This window comes from Rhea pennata, chromosome 15, assembly GCF_028389875.1.
Source record: "Rhea pennata isolate bPtePen1 chromosome 15, bPtePen1.pri, whole genome shotgun sequence".
NCBI classification, from domain to species: Eukaryota; Metazoa; Chordata; class Aves; order Rheiformes; family Rheidae; genus Rhea; species Rhea pennata.
In genome coordinates this window covers 9,970,701-9,995,538 of record NC_084677.1, presented here as the reverse complement: position 1 = coordinate 9,995,538, position 24,838 = coordinate 9,970,701, and the positions used below count along the sequence as shown (strand labels likewise).

Below are 24,838 nucleotides of genomic sequence, written 5' to 3'. Positions count from 1 at the left end.
AACACTGCTTTGGCCTTCAGCTGTGATACCCACAGTCATGTGTACCTCACTGTGCCACGAACTGCTTTCATACTACTGTGAAACAGTCAGATGAAACTGTTTTCTGGAAACTGCAGAGTAAAATTAGTTCATATTTTGACTTTTCACAAAAGAAAAATTGGAATTTTATATTCCAGAAAGAAAGATGGTAATTTTGGTTTTTATTATTGCCATTAAGTTTACATATGAAGAGATATTGCTGATCTCCAAGCTGAGAAAAACTAATGGGTTACTGCACAAACGTGTGTGCACCTCTGCCTGCCACAGGTTTCATCCTGGACCCCTCTGAAGGGGCCTGCTCTTCGAGCAAGCATCACAGTGCTGCGGGAAACCAAAATAATACCTTGACCTTCAGCAGTATAGAGTGGTGTGAGATACAGTCTCTTCATTCTCTTTCCTTAAGTTGCCACCTGATCAAGTCTTACAGTTGAACCAGCTCTAGCAGTTAAGGTGCTTTGGGCCATAGAAACATTGCCTGTAAGAAGTTCCTGCTGGTCCTCATCATGGATTTCAAGTTACACAGTAATGTAAAATGCTATGTAAAATGGATTCAGAAGTGGATATGACAAAAATTTCTGGGGGTAAATGGATGATCTCAGCAAATACCTTCCTGGGGCTGGTCACTATACCCTTTAAACACCTACAAAAGGGTACAGAAAAACATGTATTCTTTTATATGTACTGTCTTTTATTTCTCTTGCTGCCTCCAGTGTGAAATTCTCTCTTGATCATATACACATATGCACATCCCCCAACACCTTCACTGACATGGGATCTTATTCCTGTTCTATTTCAACTCAGTAATAAAATAGCTTTGAATATTGTATATTTCTGGTTCTGCATTACATACAAATTTTACTTTATTATCTATCCTTATTTGATACCACCTGATAATGACATTGCATAGAATAATCCCTGTGTGATCCTTCTCTGCCAGTTGCAACTCAAGGTCTTAGCTCCAAGGTCTATAAAGAAGATGTAGTAGGTTTGTTGAAACAAATACAAAACAGTGAAAACCTCTCCCCGGGGACAGGTCAGCAGAGAAGAAAGGTAGAACTCTTTATGGCATCACTCAGCGACATTCTAAATAAATGCTCATCTTCAGCATGCTAGTACCACTGCCTTAGCTGTCTCCAAAAGATCAGTGAGAATGGAAATCAATGATGCTGCCTTGTTAGGAAACATGAATCAAAGCTTTAGTGACTTTGTAAGATCCCTTCTGTCACTTTGACCTTCTGGTGCCAGGCATCTCCGTGGATTCATTACAGTTCAATGTAATGTCTAAAGAGGAAATCTGCAGCATGACAGTGTTTTAAAGTAACACACCAGCAGCTGGGATCCTAATATACACTAAGAAATTGAGTATATGAAAAGAAACAAGAAGTTCATGAATAGATGCTTGCACTGCCTTGACGACCGTAATCTTTGTTCTAACAAATAAGTTACTTCTGCTCTTGCCCAGCTGTACGTCGGCTCCTGCCTGCCTCAAAACCAGCCCTTCCTTCTTTCTGCAAAGAGTCTTTTTTTTTTTTTTTTTTTTTTTTTTTTTTTTTTTTTTTTTTTTTTTTTTTTTTTTTTTAACTACCAAGTCATTCATGTTTGGGAACTACAGTGCCCACTACTACAGTTCCACTTTTTCCAGGGCCAGCCATAGGGTTAAATATTGTAAGTATGGTAGCACAGAGTGCACAGATTAGCCCTATCTTTCAGAAAATCCCTTGTAAGTAAAAAGTGGGGGAAATGGTACTAACCTGAGTCTCCAAGCCGGTGTAGGGACTAGGAGCTTGAATCTACAAAAAGAGCAGACAGAAAGGGCCATTACTTGAGAACAGCGAAAAAGGCAGTGCTTTCAGCTATTATTGGTCCAAAGTGCCAGGTTGGAAACAAACACATTTTTGAACAGACATCTCAGAGGATTTTTTTTTGGACAGAGATCCTGACATTTCACCACCACACAGAAACTGCAGGATCTTTAAGGCATCTGGATGAGTGAAGCAAACTGCAGTAACTGGAGAATATTAGAGACATATTGGCTGTAGAACAACTCAGGTCCATAAGCAGGCCTTTGCATCTTTGACTTAATCCTTTGTTATCATATTTTATTAGATTACAATTGACCAGTGCTCTTCTACTTTAAGGCTTTAAAACTTTTTTTTTTTTTTTTAAAGAAAGTTGATAAGTATATTATAACAACAAGGTTGGTCAGATGCTTGGTAAAGCTTTTCTGCCAAATGGCTGCAATTACACTACTGCTGCTTTGTTCTCCATTAAAATTTCATCCTGGTGAGAAGATGACTCCAGCTCCGTACATTGCACTTAAGTGCACTGCGCATTTTCTCTTTTTTCATGTAGAAATCTGAGCCCTGGACTTGGCCAGAGGATTCAAATCTCATTAAAAAGCAAAATACAAAAGCATAAAAATTGTCTATTTAGTCAGTTAATAAAGAGGTTAGAAAGAGAAAACATCCCTACAGGAGAATCCATCATTAGCACTCTGGAATTAGCTCTCAAACAAAATCTTTAAAGAAACATCTTTTAGAAGCGTAAGGGACACTTAAAACCTAAGCCTTGGTAGTCCAAGGTCTTACTGCAGAATGTCACTTTCTACAACACCCTGTTCAACTAGAAAACCTAACAAAGTAAAACCAGGTCATCGATGATGCTTTCTTCTTAATCCATCACTTCTGCCGAAATCAGACAAGAATTTACTCTGCTAAACTAAAGCCGTTTATCAGCTTACTCTGTTCTTGCGACTAATGTTGAGTTTTAATATCCACAGATACTTAGGTCACTACGATTCTCACTTTACCTAAACCACAGAACAAAATGAAAGAAATCTGGCTTTCCTCCAAGAAACAATACACTCTTACCTACATTTATTTGGGCCTATAAAACAATCTTTGGCTTAATAAATTCATTGTAAATATGCTAATGAAGAAACAACCAACCCAGAAAAAAAAAACCCTGCCAAAGTAGCATACCTTGAAATGCTCTGGATGTTTTTTCTGCCATCAGTAGGTGTGCCAGGCAGCACACAACGCCCAGCTGAGAAAGTGTCTCACCTCAGCCATACCCCTTAACGTAACCTTCCACCAGCATGTGCTAACACGAGAGAATCGTCATTATCCACCTGTAAATATTAAGTGACTGCTGCCCAAACGATACCAGGAGTGAAAGCAGACTGAGAAACCTCAGGGAAATCCAAATATGTCATCAGCTAGGTGGCGGGGGGAAGCACACACCCTCGTCCGAAGGCGAAAGGAGAAGCAAGAGGGATCTCTGCTTTGGGTGTCTGCACGTTTCTGAAGACGCATGGTGTCAGCAGTCACTGCTCTTCTCTTACCACCTTGAGGAGATAAGCTCCTCCACTCGCCAGTTAGACTTTAAGTGATTCCGGTTTGGTCACAACGTAATTATTCTGCATTGGTCCACTCAACCCCGTATCGCACCAGGAAGGCCAGAGCACTCGCAGGTGCGTATGATGGACAGCCTACAGAAACTTTTTAAATAGTAAGAGCAAAATATTATTTTAACAAAGACAGGCCCAGCTGCGCAGCCTCCTCTTTGGGAGATCATCTGGATTCTCTCAGTCACTGCCAGCCTGACTGCAGACAAAAGCTCTTCCAGCACGTACTGTTCCTTCGCAAATGACAGTATTTCTATAAGAAGCAGCAGCTACTGTACATCTAAAACATTCTGGAAAGACCAAGGGATTCATGTAACAAATAGTGCCTCAGACTACTTAAAAGCCAGACAAATGATGTCCAGTGTTTGCCAAATAGCACAGGTTTCTTCTGGAAATTCTTGATTTCAAAAGCCACCTTGATTAAATAAAATTGTGACCAAAAACCAGGTTTTGAATGACGTTATGTCACTGCGTGGGACGGTGTAGCAGCCTGGGCCAATTCAACTACAGGCTTTTGCTGTTTATTGTCCACCACGCAGCTTTTGCTCCCGTTCCTTGTAGGAACCTGCGCTGCAGCCGATACGTACGACCAGGAGGGGGCACGTCTCACACCAGCACCGGGAATAGTCACCATTCACACGCGTGACATCGCCTCGGCCTTTGAATTACACCAGAAAACACAAAATACGGGAAGCTTAGCTTTTCCAGGTGAAAGTAGGAACGCAACTTTGAATTTCTGCTCCCCCCGCCCTGTCTCACGCACCGCACCAGCGCCGTCGCTGGAGGCAGCACACGCGGCGCAGCGGTTCGGGGGGCCCGCGCGGCCCGAGGCGGCGGCACCGTCCCGCCTCGCCGAATCGACCCGCTGGCGACCGCGCCGGGCGGAAAGCGGCTGCCGGCCTGGCCGCGAAGGCACCTCTGCGCCCGTCCCGGCGCCCGACGCCGCTCCCGGCGCGGCCGGACGCCCCGAGGGCTCGCGTGCCGAGCGTGCCGAGCGCGTCCTCTCGAAGCGAGGAGAGCGAGAAGCGGCGTGGAGGAGGAGGGAGGACGTAAACGTAGTCAAATTACGTTTTCAACTGCAAAAACAGCTTTAAAATTTGAGCTTTATGCCAGCAGTTTAGAAGGCAGATTCCCACCGCGTCGCAGGAGGAAGTGCGTTCTTAAAATCATATCGAGTGCCGAATAAATACATCACTGGGGGCTAAACCACACGGCCCTGCTGCTCCACGTCCTCCGGCCGGCCCGGCCAGCACCGAGGAGCAGCCGGGCGCGAGGGACCAGGCCCCGCGGGGCCGTTCCTGTGCGATTTGGGACGACAGCGGGGAACCGCGTGCCTGGGGGCTCGGCGCCCGCTCCCGGTTTGTGGCACTTTAGCCACTGCCGTTTCCAAAGGGGAAAGCACTGTTTTGAAGTGCCTGTGACTGCTGTTCCTCGCTGTCAGGATGAGAGAGACCGAAAATAAATACTGATTTTGCATCAAACAAGTGTCACTCGCACAAATCTCGTTTCTGTGAAGCTTAAGAGATGCCCTGTGCCCAGCACCTTGAGGACGAGCAAGCTTACTTTTCCCTTTCCCCTACTGATTGAAGTAAGTAGGGAAAGCAGAGCCTTAGCTCTGCCAAGCCAGAAGACAAGCACTTTGCGATGCAGCAGTCCTACTCACTACAACTGAGTGCTTTAGCAGGAAAAGGTGTACATTTGAAATAACCGTAGGTGAAAGAGAAAAACGAAGAGCAGCCAGCTCACAGACTGGTACCTCCTTAACGACAACACTTTGGAAAAGCACTTGCTCCAGGACGAGAAAAATACCCCATCACACAACTGAATTCACATACATTTCAGAAATATAAAGGACATTCAGCACATATTGCTGTTACCCAATAAAAGTTTTTTAAAAAATGTACAAAAATCCATTAACACTAAATTAACTACTTTGGCAGTCTAGCAAACCATTTTCATTTCAGTCCAACAGCTACATGCAGATGCCAAAAGCCACCCTAGTTCTTTCCCTCTAAAGGGCTGAATGGAGGCTTCGTTATCTTTGGTGGGCTCTGGATGAGCTGTCGGCACTTTCTACAAGGCTTTTCCAAGCAAGCAGGTCCCAAGCAATGCTCTGAATACTGCTTACAGGAGAGGCTGCCAAGGGCTAAACACCTCTTCCCTCCTCAAGGCTCAAAACCTTGCAAGCGCCTCGGATGGACACCAACAACTTCCCACTCTATTCTGCTTTCTGCCGCGAAGCTGACTACAGCGGAGAAATTCCCCCTTTATAGTGGTTTGTGCACGTCAGGACATTTCAGTTGGTTTGCCTGGCCTCCTGCTCAGAGGAGCCACCGTTATTTATAGCAACTTATTCAATAAAAACAAAGAAAACAAAGAAGAGGAGGAGTGCTGTGGTTCAACGAGGCCAGCACCAAGCACAAATCACTCTTATTAATTATTCTAATTAATTCCCTTGCATGTGGAACACCTTTTGTAAACCATTCCTTCCAAGACAGGCATTTACTTCCATCTATGGTACACATATTTCTCTTTGCTTGCATTGTTGCAACAGAATAATGCAACTTTACTGCTTTCCATTACTTGTGAATGTGAAATTTACAGCTAGACATTTTTTATTGTTTTTTTAAAAAAAGAAAGCTCTGGGGAATAGAAAAAGCCTTGGACAACATATTAAGGGGTATGACAAAATTATTTCCATAATAATGAAGTGGGTTGGTAGTGTTTAAAAGAAAACTACTCTCCTGAAAGAGTGCAAAGTGGCCAGGTGGAGTCATACACAAGCAAAACAAATATTTTAGCCAAAATGAAAGTTATAAAACACAGTAATTCAAGACAAAGCAAATGATTTATCCCAAAAGACGACGACAACCACAGCTGGAAGCCCCTTTCGAGGGCATTAACATGAGCGCTACAACGCGAGGCTGTTTTCTGTCCCCCAGGCCACAATTACTTAGACAATATTCACAGATGGCTACGGCAATATGAAGAAACTGGAAGCAACATATTGGACTGGCAGCAAGAAAACATTAAGAAAGATACGAAAGAGATTGTGCCCTACTTAGCATTTGATGAGATCCAATTCATGCTCTTCATAGGCGCAATAAATACAGTGTGCCACCCCACTGCTTGTGTAACGCTGTTGGTCAACCAGGGATAAGCTGATCTGAACTTAGTTCAAGACCCAGGTATGGTACATTCATCACCGCTGCATCTAAAATCACCGCTTCTACATCTAAAATCATCACTGCTGCTTCCTGGTGCAACTCACATGACCTTGCAAGCACACCAGCAACTTTCAGGAAAACGTATGAGGGTCCTTGAGGCCCCCACGCTGCTGGTTAACAGCGACAGTAGGTCTGCACACGCATGCGATGCACACTGCTACTCCTTGCCGGCAGTCCCGCACTTCAGTACTGCGCCGCGGCCCATGCCGCAGGCAGGGAGGCTGGCGCCCACACAAAGCTGCACTAACCGCTGCACGGGAAGACCTCCAGGCACAGACAGCAGGTATCTGCTTTCCTCAACTCTGCAGTCTCTGGCTTGTTTCTGCTCCGCTTTCCAAATTTGCTCTGTTGAACATCAGAACATGGTGCCACCAGCCTGCCCCAGGAAAATCCAAGTAGACCACAAGCACAGGATCAGGTGATTCAAACAGCAAAGCATGCCCACATGACTGGCAAGAAGGTATTCTCTTTCATCCTTCACATATCACTGATACAACCTTGGCATGTTCGAAAAATGTATGTGTGCGTGTGTGCATATATACATGTGTGTTATTTTAACCTGCAGTAGAACAGCTGGACACCAGGGAAAAGCCACGTGTATGGGGTAACAGAGCACTGGCACAAGTTGCCCTGAGAGATTGTACAGTCTTCTTCTCTGGAGATATTCAAAAACAACCTGGACACGATCCTGTACAATGTGCTCTAGTCGACCCTGCTTGAGCAGGAGGGTTAACCTCCAGAGGTCCCTTCCAACCTCAACCCTTCTGTGATTCTGTGTGTCCTAACCTGCCAGAAGCCACAACCAGGCAGCAGCGAGCTCTGGCCCCGACAGGACACGCAGCTGCAGCCCCACTGCAGCGAGGGGATGGCCGTGTGCCGAGACAACCTGCAGCACCACTGGCAGAGCCGCTCCAATTCCTTGCAGATTAGCATTCAAAGTCCGTCTGGAAAAAGACGACTGTTCCATTGACTTTCACCTAATTCTTCCTTTAAACAAGAATTTTGACATTGAGATGATTGGTATCATTAAAATGAGTCATTTTAGGGCTTGATCTTTAGTAATTACTATAGGAGCTGTTCCAAATTGTAACTGCAATCACTTAAAGATGTGGCTCTAAAGAATCATGCTTAAATATTTTATATATACAAATATATTTATTTATATATATAAAAATAAATATATATATAAATGTGTGTATGCATATATATACATATACATACATACATATATATATATATAAAAATAAAAATAAAGGAAAAGCAGGCTCACGTTAGAACAGAAGAAGCTACAACAGCAGGGTATGCTCAAAGGCACATACAACTCCTGCAAGCCTCAAAGTTTTAGATTTTAGCAAAATAAGCTTTACCGTGACAAGAAACAAAGACTAACGGTTTTAAAGTTTATCTATATTCTAATGTGTGCTGCATGACAGACAATTAACCTTGCTGCATTTGCAATCCACACATTTCCAAGTTGAGAGTCTAATTATGTGAAATGTGCCACTAATGAGTGCAAGAGACTCCTGATAGCATCGTGCTCTTGAGGACAGCATTCCCTCCCCTTCCCCTCAATAAAATAAACAGTAGCCAACCTGATATTAAAATGCAGATTTCTTTTTTGTAATTACTTCTCTCATAATAAGGTAAGAAGTTATTTAGCAAGATAAATAAATGAATGTGTGGCTATACTGGAGATGGATGGAAATTTTCATGTTTCTGCTCACAACAAGTATCATAAACACAGGAGGAAAAAGTTGCACAGGTTATGCTTTGGAAGGGCCTCTTAAAGCACAATGTTATGGCTTTGACATTCTAAATGATGCATAATGACCTGGTAAATATATTTATACAGCTGCAATTTGAATTACACTTATCTGCATAAATAATGATATCCAACACCGAGCTATGCATGAGGCATTTTAGATCCAAACCTGTCAGTCGGATGTTGAATTTGTTTTCAACCGAATTAAAAAAAAAAAAGCAAATGACAAAAATTAACCAGAAGAAAACGAACACAGGCATCCTACTCACTGTATGGACCACTACCTCCTACTTGAAACTGCTGCGTGCAGTGAGACCTCTGAAGACAGCCTTAGTGCTAAGAGCTCGCCACCTGCGTGGGCACAGGACAAGGGTGCAGAGGCACCTCTCTGCCCATCACGCAGGAAATTATCACATCCCTTGGACCAAATAAAGCAGAAGAGTCCAGAACTGCTACCATGGCTAAGACTGTGCCATTTAATGCAAACAAAGAGACTTCATTCTTCTTACAGTCAGGAGGGTCAAAATTAAAGCATTTCTGCAATGCAATCATAAAGCAGGAGCTGGAAATGAACATAGATTTTGAAACAGTGAATGCCTTTCATTAATGGATACCAAGTTTTGCATCTACTATACTTCTAGGTGTTTTGGTCCCAAGAGGTCAGAAGTCAGTATCAAGGGCTACATACACCAAGCACTTGCCAACTACATGAGAGATTCTCAGTGCAACTGTGAGGCCAATAATAGCAAAATACACATTAAAATACACACTTTAGTTTACACTGTCTGGCTAGCTCCCAGCATATACGCACTATCACAGAAAGTCAGCTGCTCGTTAGGAAAAAAGGCAATGCAGAGATGCAATAAAAAAAAAAAAAAAAAATCAGAGAATTAGGTTCAAATAGCAAAGGCCAGACTTTCCAAAAATCACAGCAACAGACAAATTCACAATCCTCCTGAAAATTCCAGCTGATGCTATTTTGTTAGACAATGGTACTATCTCTCACTGTATCCCAGTTCAAGAAGTTACTCCACATAAGCAAGAGGCTCCTAATCACCCAGAGCAAACGAGAACCAGAGGATCTATGTCAGGAAGAGCATCTTGCACAGCAATATTTAATTTCTTGCCCTAAGCAGAAAGCAACATCAGCTTCCAACTCTACCACAAGTATTAGAGTAACCATTTCATCAGCAAAGGGGCAAAAAACGATGTAACTGCAGTTATGCTACATGGAAATCAGTTAGTTACTTGTCTTTTTGTACAACTGCTGACATGATCACTTATTACCACCCATAAACAGTGACAGAAAGGTCATCAGATAGGAGAACAGAGCAGAACCAGACAACAAGAAGTAACAGAAGTTATAGCCAGTGGCAAATATGAGCAAACATTCACAGGAGCCATTACTACCTAGACTAGTTCAAACATCCTATTTGTGTTTGATCCCTTGAAACACTCCCATGCAGTTTCTGTTACCTGTTTATAGGTTATGACTGCACTAAGCTAAACAAACCTAAAAAAAAAAAGAGAGAGAGAGACAGAGAGAGACAGAGACAGAGAGAAGAAAAGCATCAAGATAATAACCCATTTCACCCATGCTGGAAAGGTATGGATTGCCTCCTCCTGCATGTGCTTCTCAGTTATAGGCTATTTAATTTGCCTGCTCTCATTGATTGCTAGCAGCTGTTAATGAAAACCTTCCGAATCAGAGAGCAATGCTCCCGTTTCTTATCACTGGTCCAAGTCCATTCAGGGAAAATCTGAGGGATAAACCACAAAATAACTGGTATCACTTTGAGTTAAATTTTGCTAGTTTGTATGTGTTCTACTTACACTCCACCACATCACAGCAGCCTGCCAAAACACCATGAGATTCGTGAGGTCTAAGCCCTGAAGCAATCACCCTAGCTGAAATTCCAGATTGCCATTTCTCAAATTTTATGAATCATTAATCTCTAGTTCCAGTGATCAATGAAAGCTGGAGAGAAATTTGAGTGTAAACAATACCACATTGCTATATAAATGATATGAGACATTTATCATGTTTAAAGACTGATCAGAGAAAGAATATATGCACTATTGAGAGGTGACACTGAGTACACATGCTTTTGGCTACTGTATTTTTAATAGGAGGTTACTACCGCAGAGACAGCTGTTTTCACAAACATATTGTCACTTTCCAAAAACAAAACTTAAGGATGGTAAGAGTTAGAGGAACTGAGGTTCAGACCAATAAACCAACTAATTCCAAGGTCACATAGGAAGAGTGAGAGAACCAAGGGGCCGAGCTGAACCCCCTCGGTCACCGGCTAAGACGTTAACCAAAGGACAAGTCTCTCTACCACTTAACAAAAAGTGTTTTTTCAGAACTACTTCAAGAGACAGCAGGTCTGAATACAATAGCTGGTGCCTCTGTCTAATCACACACATTTTTGGTGATAGTCCCAAGGCTGACTACAGGAAGGTCCAGAGCTCAGGCTCAACCAAACCCTGTCTGCTGCCCCGGCCAGACCTGCGAGGCCATGCTCTGCTCCCTGTTCCTCTCTGCAACTTTGGGGTGGTCTCTCTGGGTCCCTGAGTAGTTCTGTCCAGCTTCGATAAGTGCAGCAGGCAGTGCAAAGAGTCCTGCACCACATGGTGGTCTTCACCAAGCTGACATGGACTACCTCACCTCTCTCCCTTGCAGGTGGTAACACTGACTTGAATTTGGGCTTGATACCCCAAGGCTGTGGCTACTGTAAGGTGCCCTCACCCCAGAAACACCATGCTCCCTCAGTGGTGCCACACAAATTTTTACATAACTGGGCTGAGACCTGAATGGGGGAATTAATCCAGCCTAAAGAGTGCTTTTTTTCTTTTCTTTTCTTTTCTTTCTTTCTTTTTTTTTTTTCTTTGGGGGGGGGGGGGGGCGGGTCAATTTTTTTACTTCTGGTATGTTACGCCACAGGAGCACCAGGTCCTTCATCCAGTCCAGGATACAAGTGTGAGGGTGGCCCAATGGCCTAAGGCTCAGGAACAAGCCATTAGGGGATGGATAAAGGAAGCAAGTAGCAATAACAAACGCCAGCATCACCAAAGACTTCTTCCTCTAAAACTGCAATTTCAGACAAAGACATAAAATATTCATCAAAAAGTAGCACTAAACAAGCCCTCTCCAACACGTCTGTCTGCTGCAAGCGAGGACCACATAACAACATCTTGGTGTGTGGGCAGCACTGTTTTTACAAATTGCAATTCAGGGCTACAGCTATGCCAGGGCACTGTGGCTTTGTGTCTTACACTGACTCATTTTGTGACCTGCTGTTTTGTTAGGCTGCCAGCTTGTGGTTTTTACTGTATGTTCAAATTTTGCTCAAAAACTTTAGATACTCAGAGGAAACAGAAAAAAACAGGACTGGAAGGGACCTCCTGGACTGCCATTTCCATGTTTCTCACCATCTCTCTTGTAAATGGAGAGAAGAAAGCCAGGTAACATACCAGAGGTGGTGCAAGCACCCTGCAGAGTGGCGTGCCGGGCACTGAGCACACGGCATTTTCAGTGCAATTGGATGGGGTGGGTGTGCAGCAAGAGGCGTACCGGAGCGGGCTGGGAGAACTATGGGCAGCTCTCACATCAGCCAGCTGATGCCCACCAGCAAGGCAAGGGTACCACAGCAGCAACACCTCCAGCATGCTTAGGCGCTTCCTAAAGGGGACAGCTTGAGCTACAGGATTCATTTAGATAAGCAGAAACCGGAACCTGAAAATGTTCTTTGCGAATCTGCTTTCTGCTGCACTGCCCATGGTTACACTTTGCACCAGCAAGAGCAGCAATGGTTTAGAGGGGAGGGATAAACATCATCAGTGGGACCTGCACAGCAGTAGTCTGCCTTTTCCCCCTTTTTTTTCCTTTGGTTTAGCATCATTTCACAGGCTCTGTATGAGAGTTTGTATAAAGTGGAAAAGAAAGAAGGTCTCACTATTACTAACCTACACAGAAACTAGAAGCTTCAGCGTAACTGGTCTGCAAATGGGGCATTCAAGCAAAGATACCAATTCCATAAAAATTGCAGCGGGACTCTTCAGCTTGTTATTACGGGCAGTGGCAAACAATTTTATTATTTCTGCTGAACATCTTAAACTTCTGGGAGGCTCTGCTATACAGGTGAAAAGGCATTATTAAACTCTTTTTATTCTCCAGAAAGAAACCAAGGGAAAGGAAAAGACCACAGGGAATGTTTCCTACTACGCATTAAGAACAAATATTCAATGACAGACTGAACTAGAAGTAGCAAAACCGGAAATTAGCACATCTGTCCCATTTCTTTCACTAACCCTGTTTCAATGTTAATAGTATTTCTCAGGCAGAAATTACTGCATTATTAACACACCAGCTTTTCCACTCCTTACTACAGCTGCAAGGGCTTGGAAAGAAAGCGTCTGCTGAAGCCAGGGCTCTCGGGAGGGCAGGAGGCTCCCGAGCACCAGCAGAAGCGGCCCGCGGCGCGTCCGGCTTGCTGTCGCGCGCCCGAAGGGCGCCGAGACGGGCAGCCGGCCATCCCGCTCCGCGAGCCCCGCACCCCGCCGCGCTGCGCAGAGGGCACGGAGCGGAGACGGAGCGGGCGAGCGGCCCGCCGGAGGCCGCGGGGAGCCCCGGGCGCGCGGCGACGCCAGCCCCGGCATCCTGCAGGCGCCCGCTTCGCTCGCTGCCTCGCCATCAGCGTGCCCGCTGCTGGCGGCGGCGGCGAGGGCGGCCCGCGCGGCCCCGGCCGGCCCTCCGCCGCGGCGATGACGCGCCTGCGCGGCTACACGGCGAACCGGCTGGAGAAGTGATGCCAACTAAAAATACACCACTGGAGAAAAATTCTTTTAAATGAAGATCACTTCCTCATTTAGCTTACTGAGAAACGGCCAGGATGGGAGGTCAGCTTGAACCAGCACACCCACCGCAATTCAAGGTCAAGCACCTGTGATTTCACCGTCAGCTCCGCAGAAGCACTCCCGTGGTCAACACCTGCAAGGTACACAACACAGGCGCAAAATGCAGATTTTTGCTCTACAAGCCATGAGTTATTCTCGTTGTACTTAGCTGTAGCATACATAGGAGTTTCAAGGAGAAAATTAGTATGCAGAAAACAAAAATGAAAATACAAATGCACTGAAGTCACCTGCAATCTACCTTTGGACAAGAACCACCCTGAGCAGGTAAGGCTGGAGCATAGGCGGGAAGAAACAAAACCACGGAAAGATACTTACTAAAAGGGGAAAGCAGCACATAAAGGTAGAAATATGGAGACATCATTTGTGACAAACAATTTCAAGACAAAAGATCAAATTATTTGATTTAAGAGTAAATACAATATATTATTAAAATCTTCAAAATGTTTACAGCCTTCTTCCTTCCCTCAGAGTGTATTTGGGGGGCAAAGTGGGGGGAGAGTTTAGATTATCAAGGGGTGAAGGTAACCCATGATAAGAGAGTAAAAATAGTGCAACAGCAAGTAATTTCATCAACTCATGCTTGAGCGCGGCCAAGGCTTGCCATCCCCCCGCATAGGGTGGCGGCTCTTCCACATGAGAGAGGGCATTAGAAAGCCCTAATAAGCTAGATACCAAGTCTGTGACAGCGGTATCAGAAATGCAAAGGGGCCTAGTCAGTCAGGTCATTTTTATTCAGCTGCAGCTCAGCTGTAGAAAGCGCAGTACTTTTACATTTTCTTGGAACAAGTCAGCAGGACTTGAAATGCAAAGGAGGAGGCATCAGTTGACAGCTGCTTAGCCCCAAGTAGCTTTATACAGCTTGGTGCAGATTCCTCCTTCCACACCCGGTGAGGTGCACACGTCCATCAACTGGTAGAGCATAACGTGCTGGTCGAAAGAGAGACGTACCGAATGACTTTGGATAGAGCTGGCAATATCTCACCTCCAGAAACAACCGAAGTCTCTTTAATAGCTACTGGTTACAGGGGAAAAAAGAGACTAATTCTTGGCTAGCACAGTGGATCAGTAAAGCTCCTATAAGCCAAAAAGCTGCCTGGGAGCCAGCCCAGCACCCAACACAGCAGAGCATCTGTGTATTTTGCCAAGTCTTAAACCGCACGTTCATCCAGAAGTCAAAGGGCAGCGAAGCTGAGTTTAAGACCTACTGGTTTCCTGCCTTGCAGCTGAGACAAGACTCTTCTCACCTGCTGGAGTTTTACAGAAAACTGAAGTCACTTGCAAAACCTGAACTGCAGCTTGACCCTTGAGTCGTGGCTGCAGTTACTATTCTTTAGTCTGCAGTAAGAGCCAGCGTGCAGAAATAGCTCAGACCCCTCAAATGCCTCAGTAAGGCATCCCTCCCCAATCCCTCCCCAAATAAATCCACGATAGCTTACTGAACACGGACAGAGCCTGCAAATCCTAAACGCTAGTTACAAATGACGCCTGCAGGATGCGTGCCTTCAGCGCGGGATAGCAGCTGAGCGCGCACTGCTGCTGCCGCTCAGCTGAGATTCCCAAACTCAGCCGGGGTCAGCCGCAGCGGGGCGCAGGGGGCTTTAGGGAGCTGTCTCAATATCTATAAAATACATCTGGCCTCGCAGGACATGCTGCCCAAGTTCTGTTTTGACGTTCTGAATTTGTTAGCTACCTGGGTCAGACCTGCTGTCTCCCAGGTACTGGCAGAGACAGTTAACATCTCACTTTATTAACTCAGCGCAGGCTTATCTTTCAGCGCTGACACGTAATACGGCACAGCTGCTCCGACATCACCTTTTCCAATCTGTGCTTAAGAATGAGGTATCTTTCCGACGCAGGGCAAGGGTCAATTGTTCTGTGCTCTTTAATAATTTATTGAGCGCTGGCACAGGCAGCAGCTTTGCTATGTTGTGCAGCTGTCCTAACAAACTGCAGAGCCTTGCATCACTTCAGGCAGCCAACAGCTTCCACCATAAAAGGCAGATATGCTAAAAAATTTAAAAATAAATTTTTTAAAAAATTATATATACGCATGTGCACTAATCTGATGGATACTGCAGTATTTGCTGATGATGCTGAAGGAGCCGGGGCTCGCCCTGTCCAGCCCTCTGCACCAAGAGCGGCACGGTTTCGCTTCCCCTTCTCCAGCATACGCTGTCACCGCTGGCGAGGCCACCCTGGCAGCATATGGATATACTCACAGTTGTGGATGTAAATTATTAATACCTCTGGAGGTAGAAAGATGGAAAAAAAAAAAAAAAAAAAAGAAAAAGATACATGCCCTTCAGCAACATTTTTACAACTTTAATGGAGTTAGACGAAGAGTCTGTATTTATAGAGAAACCCAGCACTATAAAAAGCGGCAGAGAGAAGGCACAGCGTGGGCGGGGGGACCGCAGTCCGGCTCGGCACACGAGCGTGGCGTTTAAAGGCGAAAGCTCCGCCACGCCGCGCGCCAGCCCCGGGGCGCGCTGCCCGCGGGGGCTGCCACCCTCCGCAAAGCGCAGGCGCGCCCCAGGCTTCCGGGCAAACGCGCCAGCGGAACAAAATCACACCCGGCAAATAGGGGAACCGCTAAAGGAAAACTTGAACGAACAGCCCAGGAGGAGCCGCAAGAAGCTTCCAAGTCGAGTGAGAGACCGCGCCAGGCGGCCAGCTGGCGGAGGAGCTGCCGGCCGCCGCCGCTCCCGGGCGGGACAGCCGGGCGAACCGGAGAGGCTGATACGGCGGCAGCCCAGCTCCCTACGCGGTGCGAGTCTGCACAGCCCCGATTTAAAAAATAATAATAAAATTAAATTAAAAAAAAGGGAGATTTCCACTACATCTTCCACTTCCAGAGCTTGGACCATTCCAGCGAGTATGTCCATTCTGCTATCTCATACACATACCTATATATAATATTTATAATATATAAAAATATATGGTATCATATATATATATATATATATATATATATATATATATATATATATATATATATAAAATGCACAGACAACCACAAACAGCAGAGAATATGGCCCTAGGTATTCTAAGAGGGAAAAGGAGGGGGACAGGGGGAAGACAGCTTTGTTATTATTAAAAAAAAAATCCAGCTAAGGCTCTTGAGGGTAACAGAACGAGGAGCAGCAGCTTTTATAGCTTTACAAAGTATAAAGCCCGCCAGACAAATTTAATTGCTTTATTTGTTCTTTGATATAGTTACAGAGAGATCGGACAAAAGGAACACAGCGGAGGTCACATTTTCTGGATTTCAGGAAAGCATCCGATACTGTATCTCACAAAACCCTAATTGAAAAATTAATCCAAAAAGACTTGGAAAAGACCAGTGCACAGTACCAGAATCAAGAATTGGCTACAGGTCTGTAAACAAATGATAATGATAAATGGCGTTGTGCTGAGCCGAGGGGAGGTCTTAACGAACAAATCCATTAATGACCTGGAACAGGGAGTAAACAGCACAGTAATGAAACCCGCAGATTGCACTAAAGGCAGATTGCGTCTGACAGCCGCAAGCTTGCCTTCAGGTGAACGGGAAAGGCCCGGCACTGCAGCTCTGCCCGCTCCGTCGACAGGCGGGACGGACACCTTCCTGCCACCGCCGCTCCTGATCCCCCCATCACATGCACATGCGTGTGCACACACACACACACACACACTCATGTACAGTTAAAACCCCTCCTTCTCCGTCTGCTTACCAGCCATCACGTAAATAAACGTAGCTATTTCTTGGTAAGTGAGATGCATTGCAGAAATTCACTTTGCAATGTCAGATACATAGAAGTCTGCATAAGGAGCAAGGTTGCAACCTCTCATTCACACGTAGCTGTAAAAAACCATTCAAGATGAGACAAATAGCACAGTGTATGACACCCTAATTCCACTAAGACTTGTTTTCCATATTTTTCTGATTTAGCTTAGAAGAATTTTATTTTTAGAAACTGTATTTTTAGGGAATATCATCCCTCATAAATCAATTTAAGACCAGATTTTTCCTCAGCCAAAACTTATTAAATTCAAGCTTTAAGAGAAAGGGAGAAAAAAAATAAATTGCATCTTCCTAGGAAAGTTTACAACACAAGATTTGGTAACACTGATCTTTAAAGGACCAAATAGATAACTAATGTTAACAAATCAACAGTTTTTTCACCCTTTTCACTGATAAAAAAAAAAAAAAAAAAAAAGTAATTGTGCGCTTTGCACCTTCTGAGCCTTTTGCCTTGTTGCAAAGTTTCTTGCAAAACAAATAATTTAGGAAATTCACAGAACAAACATATCCACCATATATCCTATCAGCACAGCTACGGATTTTCAGCCTTTGGAAGGACTGAGGGTTCAGCACTGCACTTCCACTTTGAGTACATTAATCAATATACCGAATGAAAAGGTAAAGAAAATGCAGATAGGACAGCATTTTTTGGTCCCCTGCACAGTTTTAACCTCAGAACCAAAATGTATTTTTCCTCAACAGCAGAAGCTATTCATCATCCGCGTTATCAGCCGCGATGCAAATCCGAGCTTTACCACTTGATAAGTTGGAAAAAACTCTTATTAGAATTTGTGTATGGAGGGACCCTTAAGAACACCTCATTAGCTCATTAAAGAGGATTCTCACAGAGATTAGCTTCAGCAATCCTTCATTTAGTTACCAGCCCATTCATGCGATGCCAATAAGCCCCTCAAAAACAGCCAAGGCTTTAGGAATACATACTAGGAGTTTGTTTCTGCCTTGGTACTGCTATGGTAGTGTACACCCTTAGGGTATTCAACACTGTATCAGGGTGAAAACTACTTCAGCCAAAAAAGATCATTTATTTTTGACAAACATGAAACATATCCACATGGAAAAGACCAGACCAAAAGAAGCCAATATGGTTACACTAAAGTAGGACACACAGTAAATTAGTGGCCAATCCCACTAATTTTGCATCATTCTGGCGCAAGTCCTGTTCCCCATCACGCATTTCAATGGCATGGCAAGAGACTGGCACACACAAAAGAAAAAGGGGTTTCAGTAATAGCCAGTGCAAAATGACTCCATTGCTGCTCGCTGCCTGAATGCAGAATCAGTCAAGGAGGCACTTCCCATCCCAACACTTTATTCCCAGGTTTTGCCTTTCTTCTGTGCCCGCTGCTCTTGGACCATCTGTAACGGATCTCCAACAAGCCTCCCTGGCAGGAAGGGCCCAGCTGCCTCGGACGGGAACGCCTGCCTCGCTCCTCAAACAGGCTTCCAGCACTGCTTTGCACGCTCCAGTAGCGACGATAGGAGAAACCTGAAGTTTACCATTTTAAGAAATCAAGACAGGTATGCAGAGCTGAAATAGCAATCATCATTTACATGTGAGACGGCCCTACAGCAGCTCCATTTCACACTGGGCTTCACATGTCTCAGCAACGACTGCCCAAGTAAGAACTTCAATATAAAAACTCCCACTCAGCACACGCGATTTCCAGTCCATCACTGGAATCACTCCTTCCTTCATACCCAAAGGTAGCAGGAAATTCAGCGCAACTAAATTCTTAACTTCAATATGGATTCACGATTTTACTTTCAAGTCAAATATTTCAAAGATCATTAATCCACTTCCATTTGCTTAAATGAAACAGGTTTTTAAGACCCTGACCAGCTTGCATTTCCACAGCACCCCTTCATGCACAGCCACATACAATTTTCATTCAATTCAAAAGCAATTTTATGTTTTTGTTAGAATGGTTCCTCTTTATTGCATTCCTTTAAGGCCACCCTCCTCAGCCTGAAAACTGTTAATTTCATGGAAATTCATAGAACAAGCAACTACTTTGTTACTATCTTTGCACAGAGAAGATGACCGTCTGATCCACCCCAAAGAACACTAAACATCCTCTGCTGCCAGACATCCGGGCGTCAGCACACTAGATGTGTACCTACGGGGAGAACCTGCCGTCCTCAGCAGCCCAGGCTCGTTCCCAGAATTAGTGTGGGACTAAAGCTGTGGAGTAAGCGGCTTTCCATATTGCAGGAAATCAGACAAAGGATGCTATTAATGGCACTCGGTTCTGGAGGGGGGAACCCCTGAACGTAAAGTTTCCAGTGACTGCACAGGGAGGAAGTGGAGCAAATAGCAGGAATGAGCTGCTCACAGTAAAGGATTTTGTGAAAGGGAATTTGACAGCTTGATAATATCATGAGCACCCTAGGAACCTGGAGAATGAGACAGGAGACACCGTGGGGAAACTGAAGTTAAAAACTGCACGCTGCATGGTTCATTCTCCTGGTAATTCCTCTTATTCACTGCTATAATCAACTTGACATGCAAAGCTGTTCCAAATTTACTGACAGCTTTTCAGCTGGCATCTAGTTCTCAGGGCTTTTTTTTTTTTTAAAAAAAAAAAAAAAAAAACTTAAATAGCTAATTGTTCATCGCCTTAAACCAAGATATACAACAATGTCAAAAAATCATCTGCTAAAGTTGTATTGAAAAGCCTTTTGGGATTAGTTCATCTCTTTAGGATGCTGCAGAAAACACTCATTTGTAAACAGTTAAATCATCATTTGAAATCTGTCTATAGTCTTAGCGTATTTAAATGCAGCCCGAACATCCACATAAACAAGTCCGCTACACCCAGGATCCAGGCCAGGTCTGAAAGGATTCCTGCTAAGCAGCTCGTCTGGGGGAGACGGGCAGCTAAGTTTATGGACTAACAAAGGCTCTCTGTGAACCCTGTAATAGTGCATCTACATAAATATAGCAGTAAATCAAGTAAATCAGAACTACAACACTCAAGATATGCGGAGAGCAGAAGACGTGCCATAAGGATAGCCGTCCCGCCTGATACAGAGAAGGGTGTCTCCTTCAGCCCTAAGGGCTCATCCCTTGGCCTGACACTTCAGCGATCGAATCTCGAATCGCATCATACCTGCTTTAAGGCGCAGGTTGCATAACAACACACCAGACCAGAGAGAGCAAGCCGGCGCCGCGGCAGAAACGTTCAGACCAAGCCAGCTTTCCCTCTTAGATCCCGCTGTTCTTCAGGGTCCCGTTCCGGCGGGGCGATACAACCACAGCAAAAGCAGAGCACCTCTCACGAGAAGCCACGGTCACAGCGCTCTCCCGGGCTGGGCGTCGCGGCAGCAGGACACCGAGCCGGGAAGGGCTCATCCGCGCGCACGCAGGCTAATGCTTCCCTGAACTACCTCCGAAGCAAACGGCCATATTCCACCGCTGTCCCCAGCGTTTCTTGCACTACAAATATTTTGAAAATCTTCTTGCGTAGATATATGCCTTTAGAAATACATTGGATGCCAAAGGTTTTTTTTGTAGAGTTAAACCTACACTCCAGAATTTGACTCTTCACCCTCCCTCTCAACACAGCACGAGTGTTTCATTCAGAGATGAGGCCAGTTTGCTGTTACCACTTCACCACTAATCATATGAATTTACTGCTTTAGTAGTTTGAGAAACCTTTCAACTAATTCATCTAATCACTGCAGGCATATCCTTTTTAAAATATAATCGCTGACCCAGTGAAGAAGGAAAGAAAGAATTCTTTCTCACAGAATAAATAGCAAGTAGTTCCTTGTGAAACTACAACTTCCTCTTAATTTATGGAAGCAAACGCATGGCACTCATAACAGCACGCCGGAGGGGACACGGACCGCACGCCATTGCTTCAGAGAGGAACTCCTTCACCAGCAAGGAACCTGCCGAGACGGTATCACCAAACACTAAATCAAACAGCCCTCACGCTTCTGGTGCTCGGCTTGCCGCTGGGCCACAAACGTGGTCCCTGTACACCTTCTGCCAGCAGATCGGCACTGCTCTCCGGGACCGGGGAGTACCGCAACGGAAGCAAAAACCACTGCAGGACAGCAACAGGGACTTGCATGGACTTCACAAATGTCTCCCAACACCCCAACTCTGTCTTCGCAGCACCGAAAAACACAGGCTTGAACTAGCTGGTTCCACTGGTTGCGGATGGATGTGACCAGTTCATCCAGACACAGCAAAGGTCCGGATTTCAGACTGGTATTCTGTAAACTCTAGTCTCATCAATATTTTTAACATGCAAAAGGGGCCAATTCGTGCCCTTCTTTCTGACATTTTGATGAACTGTATTTTCAAATAAACAGATTAGTCTTTTAATGTCACTACTAACTACAGATGCTTGATAGCACAGGCGAAAAGAAAAACTGAGAGTGCTACTTTAGACTAACATCCCTCTGGCTAAAATATGCAGAAAAAAATTACAGAATTTATTAACATTTCTTGAAAGCAGAAAATCATCACGTATCAAAGATGACTTATACTGATACTACTCTGTATCTGAGCACCTTCCACATAATCTACAGCCAGTGCAGATTTCCTAATGGACTTCATGCAGTGCCTAGCATTTCTCCTGTTTCAGCTCTGAATTACAGTTTCAATAAGGGTATAGTTTTATTTTTATTTTTGAGAGGCTAGGAGCTAAGAGAAAGTAAGGATTAAAAGGATCATGTAAATTATGATTCCCATTTCTTATGGAAAAGGTTTCTTAAAAAGAAATGTTTTCCAAAATTTATGGAAGTGGCGAGGCTTTGGATTTGCACAGTCCTCTTCAGGGAGCTACACATACACACCTATATACACACACGTGCAAACAGAATGATTTTTTCTTAGCTATTAAATGCTCTGTTTTCATTGCTGAGTAATTGCACTCAACTGTTGTGGGAGGCCCACTGAATAAAATGTTTTCTGCTGCAGTGAGGCTCCAGGAATTGCTTCAAAAACACAAGTGAATTTTCTTGTGAGGGATCTGAATGCATGGCTGATATCTTCCTAGCAGCCAAGCCAAGGGGGAAAAACAGCAAATACATTTTTTTGGACACAAAATGTTTTGTCCAAACATAAGGAAAAGTTTCCTATTTGTTGAAATAAACAGTAAGTTTGAAAATCGATGTAGAATGATCATTAGGCCTAGTAAAAAATGCAAAATTGTTAGATATGCCACTGCACTTTTCTTAAAGATACTATTGCTGACCTAAAGCATAAATGTTTACTACTGCTGTGTCAGAGACAGGTAGTTTTCTAAACATTACACTGCTAATGCCAATGCCAATGCCATCCAAATAGCAGTTCTCAAAAAAAAAAAAAAATAAATAAAACCAGGGGAAGGTATTTCTCATCCTAAATATTCTGTAATTGATAGCTGACTGCCAAGTTGCAGACAGGAAATTCAGTTCATCTAAGAATAAAGGCACCTCAGCTTGAGGTTCATTCTGTCGAACTTTTTTGATGAGTAGCCATTCCTTCAGGTAAAGGCAATGAACGTCAAACTCCTCACAAGCTATAAATGACAAGATCCCTGTATCTGAAAAGTAATACAGTTTTTCAACCAGCTGTATCACATCTAGGCAATAATTTTTTCCAGATACCCAAATTCGTCTTTCCAGATACACAAATTGAACTACTCTTAAGATTTCCAAAGCAAAAAACTGTAAATCAAGTCAGAGTTCAAGTTCAAGAGGATTACTTTTCTTTTTTTTTTTAAAAAAAAAAAGAGAGACTACTAATACAGATCTTTAGCAACATTTTTATTGTTTATTTCAAAATATTTTTTACTGCTTTGTTAGAAAAGCTGAAAACATTAGTGAAAATAAACCCTAATGGTACTTTTGCATGAGCTATCTTGTGTCCCTTAGCAGTGCTCCACAGGATGCCAGACTAGCCCAGAGGCTAAACGGCTGCACTGGCTGCGTGTCTGATTTGGGCACAAAAGAGCAGGTCACCATATCTGTCATCACATGCACAGTTTTTTCTTTTTTTTTTTCTTTTCTTTTTTTTTTTTTTTTTAAAGAAAGTATCATCGACACTGAAGTCATTGGCTCTTCTAAACAGATGTCTCTGAAGGCAACAAAAAACCACACACTGAATTCATTCATTCCTTAATGACAAGGAGAAAACCTGTCCCAGGCAACTGAAACGGAGCTCAGGAGAGCTGAAGTCGAGGCTTTGACCATTAGCAAAAGTGCCATTGTACTAAGCTCAGCAGAAGTGTAATTAATGCACAGGCCTTTAGAGCTGTTTTAATGGACTGGAGGTTAAGAAACCCCACGATCTTCCTTACTATGTGGCAGCCAGTGACTTTAAATAGCTACTCATGGGCCTTATCCTCAAGTTCAGCTAAAAAGACAACTCATTTCTGAAGAAGGAAGCAAGGAAATGAGACTCTGAGGTTTTGATTGCTAGCTTAGGGAGAATAATATATAAAATTCTAAAAAGGAGGAGTTACATCACTAAAATGAGATGACTCTGAGTACTGTAATTAAGAGCTGAAACCTGCAGACAGACCTCAGGAGAAAAAGAAACAGAGGCCAAGACAGCCTGGCTCATACAAAACACAGCCAGCTTTTTCTGGAAATGGTGCTAGATGCAGAGATAGATTTGCTGGTGGGGATGGGCTTCGGTGGTGACCCTCGTCCCCAGCAGCCCCATAGAATCATAGAATCAGTAAGGTTGGAAGGGACCTCTGGAGATCATCTAGGCCGACCTCCCCACTCAAGCAGGGTCACCTAGAGCATGTTACACAGGGTTGCATCCAGGAGGGCCTTGAAGATCTCCACAGAAGGAGACTCCACAGCCTTTCTGGGCGACCTGTTCCAGTGCTCCGTCACTCTCACAGGGAAGAAATTCCCCCTCACGGTCAGGCAGAACTTCCTGTGCTTCAATTTCTGCCCATTGCCTCTTGTCCTGTCACACGGGACAACTGAAAAGAGTTTGTCCCCGCCCCCTTGACACCCTCCCTTCAGGTACTTGTACACATTGATCAGATCCCCCGACAGTCTTCTCTTCTCCAGGCTGAAGAGGTCCAGCTCTCGCAGCCGTTCCTCCTCATCCATCCAGGCTCTCCGACAGCAGACGCCGCACAGCTGCTCAGCTCCCACGTGCGATTCATGGGCATGAACTGCAGAGCTACACTCATGCAATAACAAACCACCAGCTTAAGTGCTTTGTTAGGCTTACCCAGAAAGTTCAGAGTTTTGAGACAGCCTAGGGGGCAAAAAAAGTCATTTTTGTCTCCTCAATAACATGAAAAATCAGTGCTCCCAAAAGTCATTTTGCAGTGGTTTACAAAAGAGAGGGGCCTTTCCTTTGGGTTTATTTGCCCACAGCTAGCAGATTGTTCGCAAAAGTGAAAGATTTCAAAGACACAGATGCAGAAGCCACTGTAACTTAGAGAAGAGAAAAAAAGTATAATGTCATGAGAGTCCTGTGTGATCCTGGGAAATCCTCTGTCAAAATGGCAGGGAAGTACAGCCCTTGCACTTCGCAGGTCAGGATGTCCACATGCCACATCCACTAGTGTAAAATACGATCTTCAGAAGATTCAGACTGAGTCATTAAACACAACACAAATCTTTGAAGCACAGTGCTGGACACTACAGTCTCTAAAATCTGCACTGTAGTTTGTAACTCTTATTGTAAAGTATTCAGGTCAAACATGGTATGA

The 24,838-nt window shown here is 44.2% G+C and overlaps 1 protein-coding gene and 1 long non-coding RNA gene across 3 annotated transcripts in view; one reads left to right on the top strand and one right to left on the bottom strand.

Moving 5' to 3' along the window:
* Nucleotides 1-2,251, bottom strand: part of XYLT1 (xylosyltransferase 1) — a 160,175-nt gene extending 157,924 nt beyond the window's left edge. For both annotated transcript variants that reach the window (XM_062588656.1, XM_062588657.1), the window contains exon 1: nucleotides 1,791-2,251. The gene's annotated coding sequence lies outside the window, so the exon portion shown is untranslated. The remainder of the gene's footprint in view (nucleotides 1-1,790) is intronic.
* An 11,103-nt stretch (nucleotides 2,252-13,354) lies between these two features.
* Nucleotides 13,355-19,735, top strand: LOC134147497 (uncharacterized). Its single transcript, XR_009960019.1, has 3 exons — nucleotides 13,355-13,618; nucleotides 16,571-16,730; nucleotides 18,478-19,735. It is a non-coding gene; the product is annotated as an uncharacterized LOC134147497 (long non-coding RNA).
* The last annotated feature ends 5,103 nt before the right edge of the window (nucleotides 19,736-24,838 follow it).